This window comes from Artemia sp. Qi Xiang Cuo, chromosome 11 (genome assembly GCF_049724085.1).
Source record: "Artemia sp. Qi Xiang Cuo chromosome 11, ASM4972408v1, whole genome shotgun sequence".
Taxonomy (NCBI): domain Eukaryota; kingdom Metazoa; phylum Arthropoda; class Branchiopoda; order Anostraca; family Artemiidae; genus Artemia; species Artemia sp. Qi Xiang Cuo.
The window spans coordinates 6,978,757-7,003,701 of NC_142804.1; the positions used below are offsets into that span (position 1 = coordinate 6,978,757).

Consider the following 24,945-nt stretch of genomic DNA (forward strand, 5'->3'; position numbering starts at 1 on the left):
CGTCATTCAGCCAGGGGTGGGCCCCCCCCCCCGGGACCCCCCCCCCCCCGCCCCTTATGGGCGCCCATGTAACAAGATAATATTTAACAAGTACCAAAAATAATTTATTGTTATTGTTATGTTGTATTACAAAACAGAGATCAGGACCGCTGGATGGGCCCTAAGGGTCTAGTGCCGTCATACTTACATATACTCACTTATTTTCATTTTGGACTTGTTCTCATTATCGTTTCCACTTTTCCTCTAAAAGTGCAAACTTCCACTTTTCCTCTAAAGGTGCAAACTTGGCTCACTTTCATTTTTGACATGTTCTGATACTCGATTTTGCATGCTTGTTAACCAGACAATCATTTACTCTTCCCTTCCCTTTCAAACCGTTGACTTAATTATAAATTCATATTACGGGAGTTCTGGGCAAGTGAAACAATTCTATCATTCTCGAATGAAAAATGACAGTTGACCAAATTTTAAAACCATCGGTGAAACAAGCCATTTTAGTCAGATAGCAACAGTAAACATTTCTTAAGGCCTAATTTCATCATGAATAAAATAGTAATACATTAAGGGGAAAAGTTGAGGTTCGCCTATAATAGGTGAGAAGGGGGGGGGGGAATTAATTAGGACAGATAACAATGTATCAGTACTCTGGATGTGATTTTTAGGTACCAAATGTTAAAATTTAAGGTTTTTAAAAACAGTTCGTGGCAACGAACTGTAAGTAAGGAGCGACCCTGCTCAATAGTAACCGAAATTCTAAAAACCAGAATTTTGATACCCATAGATACATCAATAGAATCAGATTTTTATGCTGAATTCAAATATATAACTTTCATCGAGTTTAGTCCCACCCATCAAAAATTACGTGTCTGAGAAAATGTGCCTTATATTTAAAAAAAGGAGGAAAAACCCCCAAAAAGTCAGAGAACTATAATGAAAATCACACAATCGGATTCAACGTATCAGACATACCTGTTGCGGAAGTTTCAAGCTCCTATTTGCCAAAATGTGGAATTTTGTATTTTTGGTCAGTTCGTGTTAACGAACTGTAAGTAAGGAACGACCCGGCTCAATGGTAACCGAAACTCTAGAAAACGGGTTTTTGATACCAATAGATATATCAAAAGAATCAGATGTCAATGCTGATTTCAAATATATAACTTTCATCAAGTTTAGTGCTACCCATCAAAAGTTAAGCGCCTGAGAAAATTTGGCTGATTTTCAAAAAAAGGGGGAAAGACCCCCTAAAAGTTATAGAACCTTAATGAAAATCACACCATCATATTCAGCGTATCAGAGAACCCTACTGTAGAGTTTTCAAGCTCCTATCCACAAAAATGTGTAATTTTACATTTTTTGCCAGAAAAAAGATCACGGATGCGTGTTTATTTTGTTTTTTTTTTACTCAGGGGTGATCGTATCGACCCAGTGGTCCTAGAATATCGTGGGAGGGCTCATTGGAACTGAAATTAAAAGTTCTAGTGCCCTTTTTAAGTGACCAAAAAAATGGAGGGCAACTAGGCCCCCTCCCGCGCTTATTTTTTTCCTAAAGTCACCCGATCAAAATTTTGAGAGAGCAATTTTGTTCATCATGGTGGAAAATATGATAAATATGTCTTTTAGGGTGACTTAATCCTCCGAAGTTCCCAGAGGGAGGGATAAAAGTTATTAAATTTACCAAATGTTAACATTTAGTTTTGGTTTTTGGTATGTATACATAAGTTTCAGGTGTTTTTTTTTCTGGTAGTGGGTGGTATGGGTGGGTCGGTGGTTATGTTGGAGGATCTGTTCATGAAGGAAGTTTTCATGGGGGACGGGAAATTGCCAGGCAGGGGGCGCCGGACTTGCCAGCATTATTTATTGGTTATTGGGAAGTATACAACCATTTTCAGGAAGGATTTTTTCTGGAGGGGGGGCTAGAGGAGGGGGGTACTCTGGAGAATATTTCCGTGGAGGATGTTTCTTTGGTGTAAGAGACACTTCTATGAAGGGGGCGCCGGATTTCCAAGCATTATTTAAAAAACGATCAGAAATTAAATAAAAAAATAAGTTTTTTCAACTGAAATGTAAGAAGGAATATTAGAACTTAAAACGAACAGAAATTATAACGTATGTGAGGGGGTTGTCCCCCAAGTTAATACCTCGCTCTTTACGCTACAGTTTTTTTTAGTGCTTTCAAAAGAGCTCTATATTTTAACTAAACGGCCTTTGTGGTTCAGGGGTTTTTTAATAAATTTTTTTTTTTAACTTTTAACGTAAAGAGCGTGGTATTGACTAAGGGGAGAACCCCTTCATATACGTATTAACATATACGTAGTAAAAAAAACAATAAAAAAACAAGCGATACGGCTCAATGGTAATTGAAACTTTTAAAAACGGAATTTTGATGTCAATAAATGTATCAAAAGAATGTGTTTATAATGCTGATCCTAAATATATAAAATTTATTAAGTTTAGTATTACTCATCAAAGGCTACGAGCCTGAGAAAATTTACTCTATTTTTTAAAGAGGGGGGAAACATCCCCTAAAAGTGAAAAATTTTTAGTGAAAATCACACCGTCAGATTCAGCGTATCAGAAAACCCAATTACATAGGTTTCAATCTCATATCCGCAAAAATCTGAAATTTTGTATTTTTGGCCAGAAGAAAAATATACGAATATAGAAGTTAGTTACGGAAGTTAATTTGTAAAGAGATCCATTTAGCAAAAGAAAAGTAAAAATTTTATACAAATAAAAGCTGCATTAACTAAAAAACGATCAGAAATTAAATAAAAAAACAAGTTTTTTAGACTGAAAGTAAGGAGCGACATTAAAACTTAAAACGAACAGAAATTATTCCGTATCTTAGAGGGGCTGTCCCCTCCACAACGCCTCGCTCTTTACGCTAAAGTTTTACACTGTCTCACAACTTTATTTTTTAAAACAATAAAAAACTTTAGCGTAAAGAGCGAGGCGTTGAGGAGGGAACAGCCTCTGTCATATACGGAATAATTTCTGTTTGTTTAAAGTTTTGATGTGGCTCCTTACTTTCAGTTTAAAAAACTTGTTTTTTTTTTATTTAATCAGAAGAATGATCACAGATGTGTTTATTTTTTTTTTTTTTTTATTTCCCCAGGGGTGATCGTACCGATCCAGTAGTCCTAGAATATCGTAAGAGGACTCATTTGAACGGAAATTAAAAGTTCTAATGCCCTTTTTAAGGGACCATAAAATTGGAGGGCAACTTGGCCCTCACCCACGCTAATTTTTTTCCCAAATTAACCCAATCAAAATTTTGAGATAGTCATTTTGTTCAGCATAGTCAAAAATCTAATAAGTATGTATTTGATGATGACTTAATACCCCACAGTTCTCGAGGGAAGGGCTGGAAGTTATGAACTTTGCCCATTGTTTACATATAATATTGGTTAATAGGAAGTATAAAGACGTTTTAGGAGGGATTCTTTTCTGATGGAGGGGGGAGGAAAGGGTTACAGGGGAGGAGTCTTCCAAGGAGGATGTTTCCTTGGGGGAAGGGACATTTCTATGAAGGGAGCGCTGGATTTCCCATTATTATTTAAAAAATGATCAAAAATTAAATAAAAAAAAAATTTTTTTCAACTGAAAGTAAGGAACAACGATAAAACTTAAAGCAGACAGAAATTATTAATTATATGAGGGGATTTGCCCCCAAGTCAATAACTCGCACAGTTAACTAGTCTTTTTTTAGTATTTTAAAAATAGCGATCTCTTATAATTAAAAGGCTTTTGGGATTAAGGGGATTGTGATTCGAACAAAAATCGAATAGTATCGTCAAGAGCAAGGTCTTGCCACAGGGGCAAACTCCCTAATATACGTAATAAAACATACGAATATAGATGTTCGTTACGCAAGTTAATTCGTAAGTTACGTCAGAACAAAATTTCGAGAAAGCCATTGAGCAAAAAAAGTAAAATTAATATGCAAATTTCGTTTTAATTATTCATGTACGGTGAGCCAAAATAAGATCTTACAGCTCACTGATGTTAGCAAAAAGTGTGAAGACCACCACTGTTCTGCCATATAGAACAATGATGAGAGAACTTTGATGATCTACTCATCATTGTTCTCAGACCGCTGATCAGAGCAGAATGATGACAGACATTTGCACAAAAACGACCAAAGATGTAAGATCTTTGTTCAAAGATTTCACTTTTAAGCGTTTTCTGACAAAAGATGTAAGAACTTAGCACATTGATGAGTGAAAAAACAGGCCGGCTCGCGGTCTCGTGCAAAGTGCATATGTGACAGGTTGTTCTTTACGGGGTTCCGGTTACAAGCCAAAATTTTTTTCCTTGGACAAGACGGGACCCAGGGGGGGGGGATTTTAACACCCCCCCTCCCAAACACTACAGGTTTTTATGACTTGTAATAATGTAAAAAAAAATGTAGTTAAACAAAGATTGGTGTTTAAGCATCCTACAGGTATCCTATACAGGGCTTTCACTTTCGAACATTCAAAGTCGGGGACGAGTCTTAAAAACTCGGGGAGTTTTCGGGGAAAAGTCTTCAAGATTCGTGGATTTTTCGGGAAAAAACAAAATGGAATTTCGTTGCGAAAATTTGGGAGCCAAAATTGGTTTTAGCTTCGTTTTCAGGCTCAAGTAGGGCTTGTATCAGCGTAGTAAATCAAGCCTTTTACAAAATAGGTTTTAGATCCAGAGCCACAGCCCGGGATTGGAACCCATAGCTGAAAACACTTATTGCTGATATTGCGGCAAAAACTTCAAAATTGTTTTGAAAAAAAAGAAGAAAAATAGTGAACACATGTGAACTGTAAATACCAGTAGCAATTTTTTATTAAGTCATTAATCTCAGAAATTCATTATAATATCTAAAAACAAAAACAAATATTGTTTGCGGTTTCTAGATAAGTAAATTAAATAGACAAATTCAACCTATAAGTACGGGGTAGTATTAAAACTTAAAACAGATAAGAACTAAACTAAACAAATAAATTTAAAATTAAATTAAAAAGGGAATTTTGACAACTTTTAAAAATTTAAAATTGTAATTTGGAATTTTGAAAAATTTTTGACTTTTAATGCTGCTTCTAAGGACTTAGTTTTTTACCCCCCCCCCCCCCATAAAAAAAATCCTCCCACAGAAAAAAACGGGAAATCTCCCCCCACCCACACAAAAATTTACCCCGCAGAAAATGCTCCCCTGCCGAAAATACTCCCCACGGACTACCCCGCCCCCCGCATATATGCAATAGTTTCTTTTCGTTTAAATTTTTAATGTCACTCTTTACTTTCATCTTGAAAAATAACTTGTTTTTATTTAATTGTTATCAAGCTCAAGGCATGCAATGAACAAAAATAGATAAGCTGGAAATAACAACTAATCAGTCTTACTGAAATGACGTATCTTGTTCATCTTTTGGCATAGCTTGTTCACTGTATTTCTTAATGAACTAATTCAAATTGAAATTTTGAACTAGTGAAATACACAAATGAAATATTCACAAATAAAAAAATCTGGAAAACATCAAATAAAACAACCTTATCGCTTTTCTTCCTTGTACACGACAATGTAAAATAAGAATTTTGTAAATAATTTCTGAGACCACACTGACTAATCATGATAAAACAAAAAACCGTGAAGACAAACAAAAAATTCTTTTTTTCTTCGCAATTTTTTGTTTTATAAGAATTTTGAAGATATAAAAGGACCAGAAAAATTTATACGTGTATATTCTATGTGCAGTGCCGTCAATTGGGGAGCAGGGGTATTTGCTTCTTTAGGGTTTTTTTTGCCACCCTCCTATGTTTGGAAAAACATCCTTTTTGGTACTTTCATTTAGGAATGGCTTTTTCTTGAGATTTTCATCAATAAAACTAAAAAAAAAACGTTTCGTGCCCCTAGATTTCAAAAATATTTTCCCCCCAAGCATTCATTCCCCTTTCTAATATTTTTTGCCACCACTCTCCCCGCGCAGACTTTGACAAATTCTTAATTTGGCATTTTCAATGAGAATAGTATTTTCTTTGTATTTTTATTAAAAGTTTTCGTGACTTTAACCTACATTTTCGTTAGTTGATACCACTATTTTATTTTGGAAAGGCGCGAAATAACTATACACCTTTCAACATCTTCATCGAAACTCGGCCACCAAACACGACTACGAACTAGAGCTACGTACACAATTACTGTTTGTTCGATAATTAGTAAACTTCTTGAAAGGGTTGTGTTCCCTCAGCGACAATCAGTTTGGGTTCAGAAGTGGCATTGGAGTTCAAAATGGACATGCTGTTTTCCCTGATTAATTTAAAAAAAACGAAGTTTTTCCGAGGGAAGTAAAGAGCGAAGTTGAAACTTAAAACGAACACAAATTAGTACTTCACAGATTATCTAACATATATCAATTAAACTAGTACAAATAAGCCAACTAATTATGTTTCCCTATACTTTTAGGATTATACAAAACTACCGCTTTACTGAAAACGCAAAATAATATAGGAGTTTTGGTACAGTAAAAGCAAACCAATTAAGGACGCGTTTTACAGAATACAAGTATTATCAATCCCTTTTTGGATCAATCCCTTTTAAGATAAAGTAACAATCCAGATTAGGATTTTGCTTTATTTTTTTTTACATTTAATTTGGTATTACTTCTGCACAATGGCTGAGTTCAATGACTGGCTCTCGTTTTGGTTCTGAAAAGGACATACAATTAGTCTGTAAACAAGTTGAAGTAAAGCCATCTTGATAGTATTAGGACTGGTGTAAGACTATGAAATGCCTTTTCGATTCGTTTAGTGTTGTTAGGCTACATGCTCAATTTTGATTCTTAAATCAATAATCCTGTTTTTTATACTTGACTTTTGTGTTTTGAATTGAATTTATCAAGTATTTTGGGCAATCGGTTGAATCAAGACTGGGCTGGGTAATTGTAGACCGAGAAAAGCCAAGACATATAGTCCAAGTAATTGAGAGGCAAATGTTTAAATGGCTGGGGCACGGGTAAATGGCAGGAGTATGAATGACTTTCTTATTGGACACATACTTGTCAGGTTAGGTTAGGTCATACTTGTCAGGCGATAATGAGAACAAGTCCAAAATAAAAATAAGTAAGTATATGTAAGTATGGCGGCACTAGACCCTTAGGGCCCATCCAGCGGTCCTGATCTCTGTTTTGTAATACAACATAACAATAACAATAAATTATTTTTGGTACTTGTTAAATATCATCTTGTTACATGGGCGGGGGGGGGGTCAAGGGGTGGTTGCCCACCCCTGGCTGAATGACGGTGTCATATATGCCCTCGGGGGATACCTTACAACCCTTGCCTTTTGTGTTTTCAGTAAAGCGCTTGTTTTTTATAATCCTAAAAGCCTAGAGAAACATAATTAGTTGGTTTATTTGTACTAGTTTTATTGATATATGTTAGATAGGCTGTAAAAGTAAAAATTTCTGTTCGTATTAAGTTTCAAATGTGCTCTTTGCTTCCTTTGGAAAATATTTGTTTTTTAAAATAAATTTTCTTAAGAATAAACTTTACTAGACTTTCAAGTAGCTCATCAATAATATGATATTCTCAGACTTCGCTAGGGGGCACGTGCCCCCCTCACCACTGCCCGGATCCGCCACCATTAGCTGTTATCCGTTAGCTTATGGGTTTTGCAAAACGGAGTGACAAATCTAGGGGGAAAGCCCCCCGCCCAAATTATATAGGACGAAGGTAAAATAAAATAGGATGAAGAGTGGTGGCAAAAAATATTAGAAAGGGGAATGAATGCTTGGGGGGGAAATATTTTTGAAATCTAGGGGCACAAAACGTTTTTTTTTAGTTTTCTTGATGAAAATCTCAAGAAAAAGCCATTCCTAAATGAAAGTACCAAAAAAGATGTTTTTCCAAACATAGGAAGGTGGCAAAAAAAACCCTAAAGAAGCAAATACCCCTGCTCCCCAATTGACGGCACTACATATAGAATATACACGTATAAATTTTTCTGGTCCTTTTATATCTTCAAAATTCTTATAAAAAAAAAAATTGCGAAGAAAAAAAGAATGTTTTGTTTGTCTTCGCGGTTTTTTGTTTTATCATGATTAGCCAGTGTGGTCTCAGAAATTATTTACAAAATTCTTATTTTACATTGTCGTGTACAAGGAAGAAAAGCGATAAGGTTGTTTTATTTGATGTTTTCCAGATTTTTTTATTTGTGAATATTTCATTTGTGTATTTGACTAGTTCAAAATTTCAATTTGAATTAGTTCATTAAGAAATACAGTGAACAAGCTATGCCAAAAGATGAACAAGATACGTCATTTCAGTACAGACTGATTAGTTGTTATTTCCAGCTTATCTATTTTTGTTCATTGCATGCCTTGAGCTTGATAACAATTAAATAAAAACAAGTTATTTTTCAAGATGAAAGTAAAGAGTGACATTAAAAATTTAAACGAAAAGAAACTATTGCATATATGAGGGGGAGGGGTATTCCGTGGGGAGTATTTTCGGCAGAGGAGCATTTTCTGCGGGGTAAATTTTTGTGTGGGTGGGGGGGAGATTTCCCGTTTTTTTCTGTGGGAGGATTTTTTTTATGGGGGGGGGGGGGTAAACAACTAAGTCCTTAGAAGCAGCATGAAAAGTCAATAATTTTTCAAAATTCCAAATTACAATTTTCAATTTTTCAAAGTTGTCAAAATTCCCTTTTTAATTTAATTTTAAATTTATTTGTTTAGTGTAGTTCTTATTTGTTTTAAGTTTTAATACTACCCCGTACTTATAGATTGAATTTGTCTATTTAATTTACTTATCTAGAAACCGCAAACAATATTTGTTTTTGTTTTTAAATATTATAATTAATTTCTGAGATTAATGACTTAATAAAAAATTGCTACTGGTATTTACAGTTCACATGTGTTCACTATTTTTCTTTCTTTTTTTTTGAAAACAATTTTGAAGTTTTTGCCGCAATATCAGCAATAAGTGTTTTCAGCTATGGGTTCCAATCCCGGGCTGTGGCTCTGGATCTAAAACCTATTTTGTAAAAGGCTTGATTTACTACGCTGATACAAGCCCTACTTGAGCCTGAAAACGAAGCTAAAACCAATTTTGGCTCCCAAATTTTCGCAACGAAATTCCATTTTGTTTTTTCCCGAAAAATCCCCGAATCTTGAAGACTTTTCCCCGAAAACTCCCCGAATTTTTAAGACTTGTCCCCGAATTTAAATTTTCGAGAGCGAAAGCCCTGTATAGTATACCTGTATGATGCGTAAACACCAAAATTTGTTTACCTACATTTTTTTTACATTTTCACAAGTCAGAAAAACATTTCGTTTTTGGGAGGGGGGGGTGTTCAAATCCCCCCCCCTGGGTACAGCCTTGTCCAAGAAAAAAAATTTGCTATTGTACAAGGAAACCAGTAACGAAAAACCTGTCAAATAGGCTATTTGCAAGAGACCGCTCTCAGGCCTGTTTTTTCACTCATCAATGTGCTAAGTTCTTACATCTTTTGTCAGAAAACGCTTAAAAGTGAAATCTTTGAACGAAGATCTTACATCTTTGGTCATTTTTGTGCAAAGGTGATTCATCACTCTGCGCGGATCAGTGATCTGAGAACACTGACGAGTAGATCATCAAAGTTCTCTCATCATTATTCTATAGTGCAAAACAGTGGTGGTCTTAATACTTTTTGCTAACATCAGTGAGCTGTAAGATCTTATTTTGGCTCACCGTACATGAATAATTAAAACGAAATTTGCATATTAATTTTACTTTTTTTGCTCAATGGCTTTCTCGAAATTTTGTTCTGACGTAACTTACGAATTAAATTACGTAACGAACTTCTATATTCGTATGTTTTATTACGTATATTAGGGAGTTTACCCCCTAGTCAATACCTTGCTTTTTACGCTAAAATTCGAGTATTGTTCAAATCACAAACCCCTGAATCACAAAAGCCTGTTAATTAGAATAGATAGCTTTTTTGAAACTACTAAAAAAAGACTAGTGAAAAGGGCGAGGTATTGACTAGGGGGCAAATCCCCTCATATACGTAATAATTTCTGTCTGTTTTAAGTTTTAATGTTGTTCCTTACTTTAAGTTGAAAAAACTATTTTTTTTATTTAATTTCTGATCGTTTTTTAAATAATGCTGGGAAATCCGGCGCTCCCTTCATAGACATGTCCCTTCCCCCAAGGAAACATCCTTCTTGGACGAATCCTCCCCTGTCCCCCGTTCCTCCACCCTCCATCAGAAAAGACTCCCTCCTAAAACGTCGGTATACTTCCTATTAACCAATACTATATCTAAACAATGGGCAAAGTTCCTAAATTCCAGCCCTTCCCTCGAGAACTGTGGGGTATTAAGTCATCCTCAAATACATATTTATTAGATTTTTTACTATGCTGAACAAAATGACTACCTCAAAATTTTGATTGGGTTAATTTGGGAAAAAAATTAGCGTGGGAGAGGGCCAAGTTGCCCCCCAATTTTTATGGTCCCTTAAAAACGGCATTAGAACTTTTAATTTCCGTTCAAATGAGCCCTCTTACGATATTCTAGGACTACTGGATCGGTACGATCACCCCTGGGGAAATAAAAAAAAAAATAAATAAACATATCTGTGATCATTCTTCTGATTAAATAAAAAAAACAAGTTTTTTTAAACTGAAAGTAAGGAGCCACATTAAAACTTAAAACGAACAAAAATTATTCCGTATATGAAAGGGGCTGTTCCCTCCTCAACGCCTCGCTCTTTACGCTAAAGTTTTTTATTGTTTTAAAAAATAAAGTTGTGAGACAGAGTCAAACTTTAGCGTAAAGAGCGAGGCGTTGAGGAGGGGACGGCCCCTTTCATATACGGAATAATTTCGGTTCGTTTTAAGTTTTAATGTCGCTCCTTACTTTCAGTCTAAAAAACTTGTTTTTTTTATTTAATTTCTGATCGTTTTTTAGTTAATGCAGCTTTTATGTGCATAAAAATTTTACTTTTCTTTTGCTAAATGGATGTCTTTACAAATTAACTTACGTAACTAACTTCTATATTCGTATATTTTTCTTCTGGCCAAAAATACAAAGTTGCAGATTTTTGCGGATATGAGAATGAAACCTATGTAATTGGGTTTTCTGATACGCTGAATCTGACGGTGTGATTTTCACTAAAAATTTTTCACTTGTAGGGGATGTTTCCCCCCTCTTTAAAAAATAGAGTAAATTTTCTCAGGCTCGTAGCCTTTGATGAGTAATACTAAACTTAATAAATTTTATATATTTAGGATCAGCATTATAAACACATTCTTTTGATACATTTATTTACATCAAAATTCCGTTTTTAAAATTTTCGATTACCATTGAGCCGTATCGCTTGTTTTTTTATTGTTTTTTTTATTACGTATATGTTATTACGTATATGAGGGGGTTTTCCCTTTAATCAATACCGCACTCTACACGTTAAATGTAAAAAAAAAATTGATTAAAAAAACCCTGAATCACAATGGCCGTTTAATTAGAATAGATAGCATTTTTGAAAGCACTAAAAAAAACTGTAGCGTAAAGAGCGAGGTATTGACTTGGGGAGAACCCCCTCACATACGTTATAATTTCTGTTCGTTTTAAGTTATAATATTCCTTCTTACATTTCAGTTTAAAAAACTTGTTTTTTTAATTTAATTTCTGATCGTTTTTTAAATAATGCTTGGAAATCCGGCACCCCCGTCATAGAAGTGTCTCTTCCCCCAAAAACACATCCTCCCCGGAACTATTATCCAGAGTGACCCCTCCTCTAGCCCCCCCCTCCAGAAAAAATCCTTCCTGAAAATGGTTGTATACTTCCTAATAACCAATAAATAATGCTGGCAAGTCCGGCGCCCCCTTCATGGCAATTTCCTTTCCCCCATGAAAACTTTCTTCATGAACAGATCCTCCAACATAACCGCCGACCCACCCTTACCACCCACTGCCATAAAAAAAACCTCCTGAAACTTCTGTATACTTCCCAATAACCAATACTATATGTTAACATTGGGTAAAGTTCATAACTTTTAGCCCTCCCTCTGGGAACTTCGGAGGATTAAGTCACCCTAAAAGACATATTTATCATATTTTCGACCATGCTGAACAAAATGGCTATCTCAAAATTTTGATCGGGTGACTTTAGGAAAAAAATAATATGAAAAGTGTACCATTGGAATCTTGCATAGTTGAAAACATTGTACAGGGGAATACCAGTTCCCCTCATTCAGCGGCAGATCCAGCGGGGAGGGGGCGAAGGGGCGCACGCCCCCTAGTTTAGCCTAAAGTAGTGTAATTTACTTAATTTACTAATGTTTGCTTTAATTAAACTTACTCCTGACGAAAGTTTATCGGATCAACCTATTTTGCACCCCCTTAGTTTTTTATTGGATCCACCTATTTCCCCCCCCCCCAAAAAAAAACAACAACAAAATCCTTGATCCGCACCTGTCCTGATTGAAGAACAAGGAAAATCACTTTTCTCAATAATTTACTTCTGTAACTATGCAGTTTCGAAGTAAGGGCCAAAGAATGATAAATTTTCGCGTAGCTATCCCAGGTGTTCGTTTTAGATAGTGGTATCATTGATGTTTTGATAATTTTAAACGTCTGATAAAGAAAGGGTGATGATACTCTATTTGAAGTTTGAAGACAGAATAGAATTTTGTCAAATTAGGTGCATATAAAAGCTTTATTTAAGAGAGAGGTTTTAAAAATTTATTTCCGGCAAAGATGTCACAGTAGAGTATGCATTATGGAAGTTTTAAGCTGAATTTTTGTGCTTTCAGGAGGGATTCTTTTCTGATGGGGGGGGGGGGGAGGAAAGGGTTACGGGGAGGATACTTCCATGGAGGATGGTGCCTGGGGGGAAGGGACATTTCTATTAAGGGAGCGCCGGATTATTGAAAAAACGATCAGAAATTAAATAAAAAAATAGTTTTTTAAACTGAAAGTAAGGAGCAACATTAAAACTTAAAACAAACAGAAATTATTAGGTATATGAGGGGGTTCGCCCCCTAGTCAATACCTCGCCGTTTTCACTAGCGTCTTTTTTTAGTAGTTTCAAAAGAGCTATCTATTCTAATTACCCGGCTTTGTGATTCAGGGGTTTGTGATTCGAACAAAACTCGAATTGTAGCGTAAAGAGCAAGGTATTGACTAGGAGGCAAACTCCCTAATATACGTAATAAAACATACGAATATAGAAGTTCGTTATGTAAGTTAATTCGTAAGTTATATCAGAACAAAATTTCAAGAAAGCCATTTAGCCATAAAAGTAAAATTAATATGCAAATTTCGTTTTAATTATTCATGTACAGTGGGCCAAATTCTAAGCTGCATTAATTCAAAAACGTTCAGAAATTAAATAAAAAAAAAATTAACTAAAAGTAAGGAGCAACATTAACACTTAAAACGAACAGAAATGATTCTGTATATGAAAGGGGCTGTCTCATCCTCAATGCCTCACTCTTTACGCTAAAGTTTTAATCTGTTACACAACTTAATTTTTAAAACAATAAAAACTTAGGTTAAATACATAACCTAACCTAGGTACCTCCCCCCCCCCTTAAACACCAAAAAACAATCGTTTAAATATTGTAACTCCATGAGAAACCACAGCTTTGCAATGTTTTATCTATAGCGGTCTCTTGCAAATAGCCTATTTGACTGGTTTCTCGTTCCTGGTTTCCTTTTAAAAGCGTAATTTTGTGTCCGGGGAAAAGGGGTTACCCAGGGGGGGGAGGGGTGGAACACCCCCCCCCCCTCCCAAAAATAGAATCTTTGTCTTACTTGTAAAAATGTAAAAAAAATTTAGGTAAAAAAAATTTGGTGATTTTGCATCATACGGGTATGCTATACAGGGCTTCCACTCTTGAAAATTTAAATTTGGGGACAAGTCTTAAAAATTCGGTGAGTTTTCGGGGACAAGTCTTCAAGATTCGGGGAATTTTTGGGGAAAAACAAAATGGAATTTCGTTGCGAAAATTTGGGAGCCAAAATTGGTTTTAGCTTCATTTTCAGGCTGAAGTAGGGCTTGCATCATCATATTAAATCAAGCCTTTTACAAAATAGGTTTTATATAGAGCGCCACAGCCAGGGTTTTGAACCCATATCTGAAAACACTTATTGCTTATTTTGCGGCAAAAACTTCAAAATTGTTTTCAAAAAAAGAGTTTTAGTTTTTTTTGTTTAACCCACCTCCCCCCAGAAAAAAACAGAAATTCCATCCTGTATGGAAGTTTCCCTACAAATAACCAGCCCCCTAGTACAAATTGGTTCCCGCAGAAAATTTTCCATTACGTGGTTATTAAAATCAAGTTCCCCGCTATTAAAATGATATCTTTTGTCATTAAAATGACAACAACAATTCCGTTGAGCCGAAATATCTAGCCCAAATTTGTTAACAAATTATTGCATATTCATCCTATTGTATTTCATTTCATTAGCATGAACCAAAATTGATTTCTTTAGCAGTGCCCACATAATGCACCAGTACCAATGTTTCTACAAGTTGACAAGACTATGCCCCTCTCCATAGAATCCTCAAAAACTTTAATAGGCTAATACTTTCAAAGATGGCCATTTGTTGTGGTACAAACTTTGGAAAGTGGGTTTTGCAAATCATTTGAAACAAGAAAGGATTTCTTAATTGCTTTTGACAGCTGTTTTCGTTTGAGAAGTCACATATCGATTCCTTTTTTTCTTTATTTTTGCCGTTTAGAAAAATTGATGTGAGACTTGTCAGGTATTGAAGTGACATGTTTGACCAATATTGATGGGGCATGTGCACTTAATTTTGATTGAATTCCGATAATAAAAATGAATTTAAGCTAAATTAAGACATCAGGACGAAGGATTATGGAGTATTCTTTACTATAAGGGGCTATATTTCAGTCACGTATATACAAGATTGAAAGCGAAGAAATAATAAAAGGCGCCTTTTCACGGTAGAAAGTTCAATATTTGTCTTGAAGAATGCCAAAGCAAAAAAAAAACAAAGCAAAACAAGCATATTTTGGGTGTAGCTGCTGACGAGGAGGGGGATTAACGAATTTTTTTTATTGTTTAACAAAAATAAAAGTTGTGAGAAAGTCAAACTTTAGCGTAAAGAACAAGGCGTTGAGGAGGGGACAGCCCCTTTCATATACGGAATAATTTCTGTTTAAGTTTTAACGTTGTTCCTTACTTTCAGTTAAAAAACTTGTTTTTTTATTTAATTTTTGAATGTTTTTGAATTGATGCAGGTTTTGATTTTGGGTCACCGTACATGAATAATTAAAAAAAAATTTGCATATTAATTTTACTTTTATTTGGTTAAATGGCTATCTCGAAACTTATTTAATTTTATTTACAAACATTTTTATTAGTAATAAAGATACGTAAATTACGAATTAACTTACTTAACAAACTTCTACATTCATATATTTTTAATATTTATATTAGGGGGCTCACCTACTAGTCAATACCTCGCTTTTTAACCTAAAGTTCGAATTTTGTTCCAGTTCTTTAAAAATGACCCCTTAATCACAAAGGCCGTTATTTAGAATAAATAGCTCTTATGAAAGTACTAAAAAATCTTTGGCTTAACGAGTGAGGTACTGACTAGGGGATGAACCCCCTCTGGATCCACTACTGTCATGGTTGCAGAGGTAGGTGTAACCTAGTAAAGAACAAACAACAGCCCATATTAAACAAAACTTAAAAAAATTTTGAAAAAAATTACTATGATTAAACAGGTGTCATTGGAAATTGGTTCATGACTTGTAGATATTGTTTTTTTTCATCTAAAAAGTAAGTTTACTACAAAAAGAAGTTTAAGGAAATTTCTAAAAAAAGACTAAAGAATATCAAAAATAGTATCAGATCAATATGAAAAGTGTACGATTGGAATCTTGCATAGTTGAAAACATTGTAAAAGGGAATACCAGTTCCCCTCATTCAGTGGCTGATCCAGCGGAGAAGGGGCGAAGGAGCGCACGCCCCCCTAGTGTAGCCTAAAGTAGTGTACTTTACTTAATTAACTCAAGTTTGCGTTAATTAAACTTACTCCTGACGCAAGTTTATCGGATCAACCTCTTTTGCGCCCCCCTAAATTTTTTATTGGATCCGCCTATTCTCCCCCCCCCCCCAAAAAAAACCAAATCCTTGATCCGCACCTGTCTCCATTGAATAACAAGGAAAATCACATTTCAAAATAACGTCAGTCTTAATTTTTAAATTAAAAGTACTCATAAAATTACATCCGATTAACATAAGAGCAAAAATTTGCCCCCCCCCTTATTTATTAAGGTATATCAGTATTGTGCCTTTATAGGGGGGGGGGGCTGAACATCAGTTATGATGGTAAATAGTATTATATTTTTAATCATCATAAAAAAAGGCATTGAATGGTGTATTAACTTTATTACTAACTTAATAATATGATTTGGTATATATTTACCCATTTTTGTTGGAAATGAATTTTAGCCCCCACCCCTATATATACCAATTCTGGGTATATATTTGCACATTAGGGGGGGGGAAGTTGAAACTTACCTCTCATTTAAACAGAAATAAAATTACCCCCACCCCCCTAATTTGCAAATATATACCCTGAATTGGTATATATAGGGGTGGGGGCTAAAATTCATTTCCAATAAAAATAATTGCTATATTCTTAGAGCATAAAAAAGAGCATTAAAGAGCGTAATTTACTTAATTAACTCAAGTTTGCGTGAATTAAACTTACTCCTAATGCAAATTTATCAGACCAACCTATTTTGCGCCCCTTAATTTTTTTTTATTATATCGACCTATTTCGTCCCCCCCCACCAAAAAAAAAATCCCTGATCGGCACATGCTCACATTGAATAACAAGGATAATCACTTTTCCCAATAATTCCAATCTGAATTATTATCTTCTCTAAAAATCAAATTTGTTATACAAATTTGTAATAAACCTTTAAAAATTAATTTTTCATTTGCGAAATGGTGATTTACAAACTGCAGCTGTTTCGAAATTAGCTTGGCCGAGATTACAGCGTATAGAAAACAAGACTGGGAAAACCAGTTTTTTTGCTGGTGGCCGTGAATAGGGAGACTGCCGGTCGGGAATAGGCAATATTGCGTCATAACTATTTACAATGAGCCATTTGTATGTCCGACTTTAGGCGGAATTGTCACTTGTTAGTATTTCAAAAATAGGCAGCGCTGTACTAGGCTTAACTATTTGAATTAGTAACCTACTTGTTCACAAAAGATACAGAATTTTAACTGTAAAAAAATTAAGTTTCTAGGTGGTATAATACAGTAATTAGAGTAGTTAAAATGTCAAAAAGTTTTCAAAGTGATTAAAGTGTCCGACTACTGGGTGTCTTACCGTTGTAACTCAATAATGTGATTTGGTAAACATTTACCAAGTTTTAAACTTGATTTTTTATAAATGCTTTTTTTTCCAAGTTTGACTCTTTCTTGTGTTAGCCCATGGTTTAGCCTAGGCCTATATAAACGTTTATAGACTAAACGAAGACATAGCAGTGATGTAAGGCTCAAAACACCTTCTCTTGGCTGCATTTTTGCTGTAGAGATAGCATATTTCTAAAAGTTTCACTTTTAAAACACACAGTTTGTCTAAGTTGATCAGAGTTCAGTGCTCTTTAAGTAGAGAAGGGTTAGGAGCAGATGCTTCAAATTGTCTCTTTAGGGCATAATTAAGGCACTGGATCTATTCATCAAAGTTTATTTAATCTAACTTTACTTCTTTCCAATATAGCAGAAAGCCTATCTACATTTTAACAAGACATTAAGGTAGGCCTAGGCTATATGGTTCCTACAAAACAAAATATTTTTCAACAAACCTGCAAGTATAACTTAATCCAAAACAGCAATACACTTGAATAATCTGTTTTGTTAGTCCCAGGTCTATCCATTCAGCAAGCCATGATTATAATATTACTTAGGCTAGACTTGTTCTCAGAGAAGGATTTAAACTTGCTTAGAAATAGGGAAGTTTCCTAGGCTACTATTTTCAACCTGTTTTCAGGACATTAATCTAAAATACCCTGTATACCAAATTTCAAAATTTAATTTGATAGATGGATAGAACTGAATCTGGTCTGAATCTCAGCTATATATTAAACAGGGGAGCAGACAAGGCCACACAGAAAATTTTCAAGGGGGGGGGGCAGATGCCAAAATAGCAGTGGTGGTTGGGTGACAGTTTAGGGCACCAAACTACAACTTTACTCCAAAGAGGACACATTTGCAATCAATTTAAAATCCTGAGAAGATAATTGATTTAAAAGTATCAATAACACTATATTTCAGGCTTCCAAGTTGCAAAAGAAGTAATGCCACATGGTGGTAGTGCCGGATTCAACCAAGTTAATTCCCTTTATTTGTAATGAAATTAGGATATGTTTGGTGATATGTTGCGTATCAGCTATAATGAGGGGGGTGAGTCATTGTTTAGTTGGGAGTAGAGTAGATTTATAAAAGTACAATTTAATGGACACACTGCTTACTCTTCATGAGGCTTCAGATAAACATTGAAAGAGGAAGGGGAATATAGGAATTAATTAGAATGCAGGGTTCAGACTCACCTATAAATTCCTATATTTTAATGCACTCCTGTAAAATGCCTATATTTTGGCTAAAATCCTATTTTTCCTATATTTTTGGCTGAAGAGCACCAAGAACATTGCTCATTATCTGCAATTTTCAATGCTGATTAAGTAAGCCAAGATGTGCTTTTCTTTGCTTTTGACTCTGCTTGTAGACTGTGCTGTCTTTTGGTTTAGATTGATAATTAATTACAACTGTTGAGCTGCTTGAACTTAGCTAATGCTTTGTGTTGGGATTAGTAAGCTGCTTCTGCCTGGGCTATGCTGTTGTGTTGACTTAGTAGCCTATGTTTTTTTTTTGTCATGTCGGGCCTGTCTAAAATGAGAAAAGATCAGTATATAGGCTAGCAATCTCTGCTTAATCAGACTGTGACTTCTGGCAACTTATGTGTTTCCTGGCTGAACGCTATAAAAAGCTGATGCAAATATGGCCCAGTTTCAGACATCCACATTTTTTCTTTTTATGGCCTTTAAATTGCAGGATGCTATTTTGCAGGTGATGTTTGGTAATTAAGTATGGGGCCTTCCAAGTTTAATAGTTCATGGCTTGCTAAGATGGATTGCAGTGGTAGAAAGATTGGCGAATGGTGTAAGACTGGGAACAACCAGTACTTGTTCTTTTGCAAACTCTGCTTGAAAAATCTTGGTTGCACAGCTGGGGTTACTCAGCTAAACCAACATGTGTGATCTGCAGAACACAAAGCCACAGTTACTGCTCAACTACATCCACTACAGCTTCACCTGACCAGACAATCTTGAGTTGATGATACAACCAAGGATAAACCATTAGTTGGTACTAACATGTTTGGTGAGCATGATGCTGCTTATAAAGCTGAGTTAATATGGGCACTTCAGACAGTACAGAGTTCCATGTCTGCTAACTCTTCATACCATATTTTTGCAACCATCCATGCAATGTTCCCTGGTAAGATCCCTGATGGAATGTCCCTATGTGCAAAGAAACTCATGTATCTGATAACAGATGTGCTGCATCCTTACTGTAAGCAAATGCTTGTGAAGGACATTCAGTCATATTTTGTACTAGAATATGACAAGACAACCCACAATGCTGGTATGAAAGAGTTACAGATACATGTTCAATATTGGTCCTCGTACAGAAACAAAATCCAGAGCACACATTTATGCACAAGTTTTATGGGCCACAAGACAAGTGATGACCTGTATAGGAAGATTATGTCAGCCATTGAGCAGAATCAGCTGCCACTTGAAAAACTGATCATGCTTGGAAGTGACAGACCAAACATCAACAAAAGCGTTTGGAACAAGTTCAATGCTGAAATAAAGAAAGTGATGGGAAAGGGCATGTTGAACATTGGTACTTGCAACATCCATATAATTCATAATGCTTTCTTGAAAGGTCCTCAGGTGTTTGGAGAAGAAAGTCCTGACTTTGTTATTCTTGTGCATTCATTTTTTGATGACTGGCCTGCATGTTGTGAAGACTGGCAAAAGTGCCAAAAGAAAGTCAGAGTGCCAGAGAATGCTTTCTTGAAGCATGTCCCATGCTGCTGGCTGTAGATCGGATGTGCCCTTGCTAGAATCATGCAGCAGTAGCCGGCAATCTTAGCATACTTCCTGAACTTGGTGCCGAGAGAGAAAAAACTGAAGAATCTTCTGTCCACTCCCAAATTTCTGAAGATTGTGGCTTATATCAAAAGTGTGATGATGAAGGCCCAACTTGAGTTTGTTCTAGCCTCAGCAGAACTGTTCATGAGTTTCATCCAACTGTTCCAGAAAGAAGAGCCTCTCATTCATGTTCTGCACTCAGAGATCAAAAGACTAGTTGTGACACTTTGCAGATGGGTCTTTACTCCAGATTTTGTGACAGAGACTGAAAATTTCTCACCAGAAATGTTGAACCTTGCTGAAAAATTTGCAGAAAAGTCCATAGTTTCAGAAAATGCGGAATGAGCTTTTGGTGAGAAAGCAACACTAAAAGGCAAGGCCATTTTCTATGTCAATGTGCGAAAACATTTTATTGCGGGTATTTGCCATATTTTGAACAAATGTCCTCTGGAAAAGTATGGTTTTCTAGAGGCTTTATGCTGTTTGAGTCCAATCAACATGAAGGATTCAAGAAGTATTGCAGCCATAGCAGTTGAGGCATGAGAGATTGTAATTGAAGTAAGCTCAGACTTTGCCCAGGCTCAGTGGCTGCTTTTGCAAATGGAAACTGGACCCCATGAGGACATTACTCAGATCAACATTTTTGGAGCCATTATTTTGGACTGGTGAATGAGTGTGGGGACAGCAAGTACCCAGAACTTACCAAGCTTATCAAACCAGTGTTGATGTTGCTGCATGGCAGCACAGATGTTGAGTGTGGGTTCTCACATTCTGGTAGGATTCTCAGTGAAGACCAGGCCTTGATGTCTGAACGCGTTCTGGATGCGAGACTCTTGCTATATGACACGTTGAGGCCTTATGGAGGAAAACCAGAACAGTTTGTTTTTACAAAAGGGCTGTTGAATCTTGCATGTTCTGTGCAGTCATGGTATCAACAATATCTGGATGAAAAGAAAAAAGAAGAGCTATCCGAGAAGGAGAAAGCAGCTTTCAAAGAGGACAGCAAGCAGAAGTTGCAAAAGGTCCACAACAAAAAGAAAGAAATAGAAGACCTGGAAAGCAAAAGGAAAAACTTAGAGTATCAGATCAAGAAAAGAGAACAGTAGCAGATTCTCTACTTCAGGAAGCAACCGACAGAATGAAGAAGGCTGCCAAGTCCAAGAGTTCCATAGACATTGGCCTAGCTGTTTCTTTGCTCGAAAGAGCTGTGAAGTTCAGAACAAGTTAAAGAAAGCAGATGGTGGAATCTGTGAGAATGGAGCAGTCTCTTGCAAAGAGAAAACTGACCTCATATCGAAATTGATGCCCAAGAAGCAGCAAGAGTGATTCCAAATATTTTACCTGTATCAGTCAATTGTTGGCACAGTATGTGTATCTGATTTTTTACTGTTTTTTACTATTTGCACAGTTTGTATTTGAAACGAAAAAAAAATAATTAAATGCAAAAACTTGGGAAATGACGAATTTATGTGACCAGGTATCCCACACCATCTACCACAGATCTGATCCCGAGGACTTCCGAATCCTATATTTGGGCCTGGGAAATCCTATAAAAATAGGAAAGAGGCTATAATTTGAAACGAACCGACCTGTCCGAACCCTGAGAATGTTTCTCTATACAGCTAATATGTTACATTCCCATATCTACCAACACAGAGGTGGAAAAGGCAAGACAGGTCATCATCAGCCCTGCCATGAAATTTCCTTGGGGTGGCAATTACTGCTAGGAACTTAGTTTTTAGTAATTTTAAATGGTACTATTTTTCTTTTTCTATTTAGACAAAGTACTTCAATGTATTAAAAATATATATATATATATATATAATGTATTTATCAATAAGAAAATACTATTGTAGAGGTTGTAATGCCTTCAGCTATGTAGAAGATCAAAAGTCTCGCAGAATTTCAATCCATACAAACAATAATACTCCTTTTCATCCAACCAAAATTCGTTATTAGTAATATTAACAAGGACTTTTTACCAAAATTACTATTCATTGCCAATTTTTTAAGTATAGGCCTATTCAAATGTTATCTAAAATTGAAATTACAAATTTAAACATATGACAGTGTTAATCAATGTATAATTATTGATTTATATATTTTAAAAGCAATTGACTAGGGATTTAAGGGTACCAGTACCTTAAAATATATCTTGGTTAGGCCTGGGTATGATTTGGAAAACAATCAGAAATTAAATAAAAAAAGAGCTTTTCAACTCTTTTTTTGAAAAGATTTGAAACATATTTGAACAGATTATTCTTTGTATGAAGGGGGCTGTCTCCTCCTTAGATCTTTACTCTTTACTGTGAAGTTTGGCTCATTTCCAAGTTTTTAAAGAAAATTTGCAATTGGGAAAAAAATTTTCAAAGCACTAAAAATCTTTTTAATGAGCAAGGTGTCAAGAAGGGGGCAGTTCCCTTATATAAAGAGTAATTTATATTTGTTTTTAATTTAAACTTGCTCCTTATTTTAGTTGAGAAACCTTTTCTATTTGTTTAATTACATTTTGTGAAACTGTAAAGTTTTATGAATACAATAATTTTCATAATGCTGAAAAAACAATCAATATTTCAATGATCTCTGTTTGGATTTTGATGGGTAATCAAACAGTTTGTATTTTTTGACCAGGGGTGATTGTATAGACCCAGTGGGCCTGGAGTGTCAGGAGAGGGCTCATTCTAATGGAAATGAAAAGTTCTAGTGCACTTTTTAAGTGACCAAAAAATTGGAGGGCAACTAGGCCCCCTCCCATGCCACTTTTTTCCCAAAATCGTCCGATCAAAATTTTTAGATAGATTTTTGGTTCAGCATAGTTGAAAGGCCCAATAACTGTGTCTTTGGAGATAAAATGACCCACTATAGCCCCTGGGGGACATGTTATAAAATATGCCCATTGTTTTATTTCTTATTCGGAAGTATGCATGCATTTTGTGGGTAGGGAGGGGAGGACGAATTTTCTGCTGGGAGAATTTTCAATGGAGAGGATAGTTTCCAGGTGGGTGAAATTTTCAGAGGAAATCCTACACTGGGTGAATTTGCAAGAATTCATATACAAAATTTCTTTATATGTCTTGCTTTCTTTTTACCGATTCAATTTTACGCATGGAGATGTTAAGGGTACCATAATTGTCCGGTAAATTTTTGCCCGTGTTGAATTGTTCAGAGGATATTTCTATGGGGAGGTGGAGCCAGGTATCCTGGCGTTATTAAAAAAATGAGTTTTTTCAACTGAAAGTAAGGAGCAACATTACCAAAACTTACAACGAACAGAAATTATTACGTATATGTGTGTGGTTGCCCCCTCCTCAACATCTCTACACTAAAATTTAAGTTTTGTCCCAATTCTTTCAAAATGACTCCTGAAACACAAGGGTTGTTTAATTAGAACAATAAGTAACTTTTTTTAAAGTGCTAAAAAACTGTAGCGTGATGAGTGAGGTGTTGAGGAGGGGCGTAACCCCGGTCATATACGTAATAATTTCTATTTGTTTTAAGTTTTAATGCTGCTCCTTACTTTCAAATGAAAAAACTTGTTTTTTTTTTGTTAATTTAATGAAGCTTAGAGACAAACTATTTTCTAAAGGCAATGGAAAAAATATGTCAATTAAAGTTAAAGTATATAAAAATGTAAAGTAATTACAAAAAATACACAAAACTATAGTCTTCTTACAAAAACTAAGATATAAACTCCCAGCATTTAGTTCTGTTGAGCAATGCTGAAGTGTTGGATGGATTATTTTTAACAATGGTTATCAAACTTGGTTATCAAACACCAAAATATTTAATCCCTTTAAATATTTAATCCCATGTTGCTTTTTTAAAATAAAAAGCAACACATTTTCAAAGTAATTTGTTCAGAGTGAAACATAAAAACTAAGATTAAGAAAATCAAATCTAAATTTTTCATTCAATATTTTTAACTCAATTTTGAATACCAAAGGCCAGTATATTTGACACCTTTTATGCTTCATAACTGTAAAAAACTAAATCTTTTCAAAGTGACAACTAAATAAATGCTATCACTCCTGGAAAAAAAATGATAATAAACCACAAAACACGTACCCGTTCAGGGGGAAAATACAGAAATTCCAAGCATTCCATTCAGGGGAAACATTTCTGATTATAGTGGTTTCATATATCAGCTCATGGGTACTCTTGCAAGTAAAAGTTGATGGTATATTCTTACTGAAATTGCCCCTTATTAAGTTGCTTTCCTTGTGTTTTCTATAATTATACAAACTTTTTTTGTGTTCTAATAACTGTACTAATTACTAATAAACAAATAGATATTTAGTATCAACATAAAAAGCTGATTCTTTGACTGAATGTTGTCAATAGTTAGGCTCTTATACTTTTGTTATTGACAATCGTTATTTACTTACCATTCATTACTATGACGAAATTTATTTTTTTTTTTACTCCAACCAAATCATATAGAAAAAATGTTTGTTGAAAACTGGTTAAGGGTTACTCAGTCACAAATTAGAGCTTATATTTTCCTTATAATGGGTCAAAATCTATTGGCAGGCAGCAACAAACATTTTTTTCACGGTTTTCCCTATTCTGTTCCCTTTCCTTTGGCTTCCTTATAATTACTTTATAGTCCCAAATTTCTAGAGGGGCATGGTCCCCCTTCCCCCGCCCCTTGCTGGTGCCCATGGGAGCAGAACAGTAACATACTAAAACCTGCAAAGAAAACATAAACCTTCATCTGGAATAAATGTCGTAGGTGCATTCAAAAAAGGGGAGAGATGTTAAAATCATTGATAT

The 24,945-nt window shown here is 35.2% G+C and overlaps 1 protein-coding gene across 4 annotated transcripts in view; it reads left to right on the plus strand.

Annotated features, from left to right (window-relative positions):
- LOC148946583 (RNA helicase Mov10l1-like) overlaps positions 1–24,945 on the plus strand; it is a 64,577-nt gene that overhangs the window by 3,942 nt on the left and 35,690 nt on the right. Inside the window, exon 1 of one of the 4 annotated variants that reach the window (XM_089097468.1) lies at positions 17,232–17,367. The exons of 1 other annotated variant lie outside the window; for it this stretch is intronic. The gene's annotated coding sequence lies outside the window, so the exon portion shown is untranslated. Of the gene's footprint in view, positions 1–17,231; positions 17,368–17,697; positions 17,771–24,945 lie in introns of those variants that run through there. 2 more of the 4 variants (XM_089097467.1, XM_089097469.1) reach the window with 2 other exon arrangements.